This window comes from Salvelinus alpinus, chromosome 1, assembly GCF_045679555.1.
Source record: "Salvelinus alpinus chromosome 1, SLU_Salpinus.1, whole genome shotgun sequence".
In the NCBI taxonomy this organism is placed as follows: Eukaryota; Metazoa; Chordata; class Actinopteri; order Salmoniformes; family Salmonidae; genus Salvelinus; species Salvelinus alpinus.
Genome location: NC_092086.1, coordinates 16803142 through 16807870, shown reverse-complemented (window position 1 = coordinate 16807870; position 4729 = coordinate 16803142). Strand labels below are relative to the sequence as shown.

Below are 4729 nucleotides of genomic sequence, written 5' to 3'. Positions count from 1 at the left end.
ATATATTTAAACAAACCAAATCACCAAGGACAAAACCAACCTAAAACCTCCACAGACAGCCTTCAGTGTTCATGGCCATTTCCTATTGAAGACATTGTTCCTGTTAGGAATGTTTAGTCTCCTCACCTTGCAGGGCGGTGCAGAGTTTACATGTCTACTCACAATGAAGGTCAGTGTGTTGACATGAGTAGAGGTTAAACCAGTAAACACTAGTAGACCCTGATCACATTAGGGGCTGGATTCAATCTGTTTCGCTGAAGTTCAGCGTTGCAGTGTGATTCAAATTGAAACGCAATATTCCCGAGTTAGCGGAGACTTCATTCACGCTGAACGCTGCTTATGTCGGCGCAGTAGGAAAGGAACTTCACCCACTAAACGTCTAAGACTTTGGGGGATCATTTGCCTATTTGATTTGCAATTGTAAGACCACTAGGTATCAAAAAAAATTATTTAGAATTTTTTGGGGACAAAATATATAATTTGGCCTTTACTACTATAGCCCATAGAAACATATTGAATAACACATTCATAAATGTCAAACCAGACAGTCAAAAAACAAATCAAGGAAAATAAATCATAAGGAATACGATTTAAGTGTCAGTGCTGTATCTAGGAAAGCTCAGGAAATATTTATAAAAAATGTTTTGACACAGTTAAAGCTACAATATGTAACTTTCTGGGTGACTTGGAACAAATGCACATAGAAATGTAGTTATAGATCTGTCATTGTCGTTGAAAGCAAGTCTAAGAAGCTGTAGGTATGTTCTATGTGTGCTATTGCAGTGCTTCCTGTTCTTAGGTTTCATTTTTGCATCTTTTGCTTTCGGTTTTGTACACTAGCTGAAAATACAATATTTTTGGTTATGGAAAATATATTTCACAGCAGTTTGGATGGTACAAGAGCATCCTGTCGGGCTGTATCACCTCCTCGTATGGCAACTTCTCCCCCTACAACCGTAAGGCTCTCCAGAGGGTAGTGAGGTCTGCCCAACGCATCACCGGGGGCAAACTACCTGCCCTCCAGGACACCTACACCACCCAATGTCACAGGAAGGCCCTAAAGATCATCAAGGACAATAACCACCCGAGCCACTGCCTGTTCACCCCGCTATCATCCAGAAGGCGAGGTCAGTGCAGGTGCATCAAAGCAGGGACCGAGAGACTGAAAAACAGCTTCTATCTCAAGGTCATCAGACTGTTAAACAGCCATCACTAACGTTGAGTGGCTGCTGCCAACATACTGACTCAAATCTCTAGCCTGTTTAATAATAAAAAATTGGATGTAATAAATGTATCACTAGTCACTTTAAACAATGCCACTTTATATAATGTTTACATACCCTACATTACTCATCTCATATGTATATACTGTACTCTATACCATCTACTGCATCTTGCCTATGCAGCTCGGCCATCACTCATCCATGGCTGGCTGTCTGTCTGACTGTCTGACTGATAGCCAGCCAGTCAGACAGCCAGACAGCCAGCCAGTCAGCCAGCCAGCCAGCCAGCCAGTCAGCCAGCCAGTCAGACAGCCAGACAGCCAGCCAGCCAGCCAGACAGACAGTCAGACAGCCAGTCAGCCAGACAGACAGCCAGTCAGACGGTCAGACAGTCAGACAGCCAGCCAGACAGACAGACAGACAGACAGACAGCCAGACAGCCAGTCAGACAGACAGACAGACAGACAGACAGCCAGTCAGTGTTGGGGGTGGTGTATCAGGCAGGGTGTGTTGGGGGTGGTGTATCAGGCAGGTTGTGTTGGGGGTGGTGTGTCAGGCAGGGTGTGTTGGGGTGGTGTGACAGGCAGGGTGTGTTGGGGTGGTGTGTCAGGCAGGGTGTGTTGGGGTGGTGTGTCAGGCAGGGTGTGTTGAGGATGGTGTGTCAGGCAGGGTGTGTTGGGGTGGTGTATCAGGCAGGGTGTGTTGGGGGTGGTGTATCAGGCAGGGTGTGTTGGGGGTGGTGTGTCAGGCAGGGTGTGTTGAGGATGGTGTGTCAGGCAGGGTGTGTTGGGGGTGGTGTGTCAGGCAGGGTGTGTTGGGGGTGGTGTTTCAGGCAGGGTGTGTTGGGGTGGTGTGTCAGGCAGGGTGTGTTGGGGTGGTGTGTCAGGCAGGGTGTGTTGGGGGTGGTGTGTCAGGCAGGGTGTGTTGGGGTGGTGTGTCAGGCAGGGTGTGTTGAGGGTGGTGTGTTGGGGGTGGTGTGTCAGGCAGGGTGTGTTGGGGTGGTGTGTCAGGCAGGGTGTGTTGGGGTGGTGTGTCAGGCAGGGTGTGTTGGGGTGGTGTGTCAGGCAGGGTGTGTTGGGGTGGTGTGTCAGGCAGGGTGTGTTGGGGTGGTGTGTCAGGCAGGGTGTGTTGGGGTGGTGTGACAGGCAGGGAGTGTTGGGGTGGTGTGTCAGGCAGGGTGTGTTGGGGTGGTGTGACAGGCAGGGAGTGTTGAGGATGGTGTGTCAGGCAGGGTGTGTTGGGGTGGTGTATCAGGCAGGGTGTGTTGGGGGTGGTGTATCAGGCAGGGTGTGTTGGGGGTGGTGTGTCAGGCAGGGTGTGTTGAGGATGGTGTGTCAGGCAGGGTGTGTTGGGGGTGGTGTGTCAGGCAGGGTGTGTTGGGGGTGGTGTTTCAGGCAGGGTGTGTTGGGGTGGTGTGTCAGGCAGGGTGTGTTGGGGTGGTGTGTCAGGCAGGGTGTGTTGGGGGTGGTGTGTCAGGCAGGGTGTGTTGGGGTGGTGTGTCAGGCAGGGTGTGTTGAGGGTGGTGTGTTGGGGGTGGTGTGTCAGGCAGGGTGTGTTGGGGTGGTGTGTCAGGCAGGGTGTGTTGGGGGTGGTGTGTCAGGCAGGGTGTGTTGGGGTGGTGTGTCAGGCAGGGTGTGTTGGGGTGGTGTGTCAGGCAGGGTGTGTTGGGGTGGTGTGTCAGGCAGGGTGTGTTGGGGTGGTGTGACAGGCAGGGAGTGTTGGGGTGGTGTGTCAGGCAGGGTGTGTTGGGGTGGTGTGACAGGCAGGGAGTGTTGAGGGTGGTGTGTCAGGCAGGGTGTGTTGGGGGTGGTGTGACAGGCAGGGAGTGTTGAGGGTGGTGTGTCAGGCAGGGTGTGTTGGGGGTGGTGTGTCAGGCAGGGTGTGTTGAGGGTGGTGTGTTGGGGGTGGTGTGTCAGGCAGGGTGTGTTGGGGGTGGTGTGTTGGGGGTGGTGTGTCATGCAGGGTGTGTTGGAGGTGGTGTGTTGAGGGTGGTGTGTTGGGGGTGGTGTGTTGGGGGTGGTGTGTTGGGGGTGGTGTGTTGGGGTGGTTTCTGTAGCCTCTGAGAAGTACCTCCTGAGGCAGCCCCCTCTTCCATTCTCCCCCACCCACCTCGTCCTCCCCCTCACACCCCGTCCTCCCCCTCATCTCTCCCGTCCTCCCCCTCACCACCCCCTCACCTCTCCCGTCCTCCCCCTCACCTCTCCCGTCCTCCCCCTCACCTCTCCTGTCCTTCCCCTCACACCCCTTCCTCCCCCTACCCCACACATCCCCTCCCAGCACCAGGCCTGTTTAATGAGTAGCCCCTGTCCTGTACCTCAGGCTGACAGACAGTCAGACAGTGAGGACCTGGTCCTCTCTGTTTGGTGTAAAGTCATAGTCCATGACAGGAGACTCCCGTCCTACTGCCTCCCTGTCGGCCTGCCTGTTATACTCCTGTTCTGCCTGCCTGCTGGGGCTGCTGGGTAAATAAACAACCATCTGGGAAACATGAAGTTAATTACAGCACATGCCTCCCTGCGGGCCACAGCCCACTTCCTGTATGTGTCGAGCACGTGCCTGGTGCCAATGACTGGCCTTGTGTGTGTCTGTTATTGAGGTAGTTGAAGCTGTAAAGTGATAGAGAAAGTGGTGGAGTTGATAGCAAGTCTGTGACAGTAACTGTTGTATGACATAAAAGAGGCATCCATTTAGTCTCTTGCTGGACATGGTATACTACAGCTGTCTGCCTTTCTTTTGGCCTGTGGCTCATCCCTTCTTCTCTCTCCACAGAGGGGTGCAGACAGACGGACGGACGGACGGACGGACGGACGGACGGACGGACGGACGGACAGACAGACAGTCAGACAGACAGACAGACAGACAGACACCTTCTGATCCTACTGTCTTCCTGCTCTGGAGCTCCTGAATGTTGCCAAGCAGCATTGCAACTGTTGGACTAATTTCTCAAAGCCAACATTGTTGTTGTTGTGGAATGTTCTAAACCTGTTCCATTGACGTTCCATTGGAATGTTCTAACCTGTTCCGGAATGTTCTAAGACTGTTCTAGAATGTTCCAAGACTGTTCCATTGAGGTTCCATTGGAATGTTCTCAGACTTCCATTCTCTGAGACGTACATCAACTGTCAGGTGATGTGAGGTTTGTAATGTAGCAGACCTTCTCTGGAACTGATGTGTTTAAAATGTGAACCATGAACATTTCTGAAACGGAGGATCCAACTGCTTTGTGAAAAGCTTCATGTACAGTTTTGAAGATGTTTCTTATGAAAGAAATGTTTATATTTAAAGCCTGCTTCTTTATTTTAATAAAAATATAGAAGTATAAATTGCAGTCTGTATTATGTCCCTAGGCTGTTGTATGATAAAAAAGTGATTTATTTTTCTCCAGTGATTAAAAGGTTTTATTCCCTGGACCATCGTGTTTGTCTTGTATGTGTGTGTCTCAGTGTGTGAAGTGAATATATATATATTTAAACAAACCAAATCACCAAGGACAAAACCAACCTAAA

The 4729-nt window shown here is 51.1% G+C and overlaps 1 protein-coding gene across 1 annotated transcript in view; it reads left to right on the top strand.

The window, feature by feature from the left end:
* Window positions 1–4529, top strand: part of metrnla (meteorin like, glial cell differentiation regulator a) — a 32693-nt gene extending 28164 nt beyond the window's left edge. Inside the window, exon 5 of the transcript XR_011674657.1 lies at window positions 4295–4529. The gene's annotated coding sequence lies outside the window, so the exon portion shown is untranslated. The remainder of the gene's footprint in view (window positions 1–4294) is intronic.
* Window positions 4530–4729: the final 200 nt, after the last annotated feature.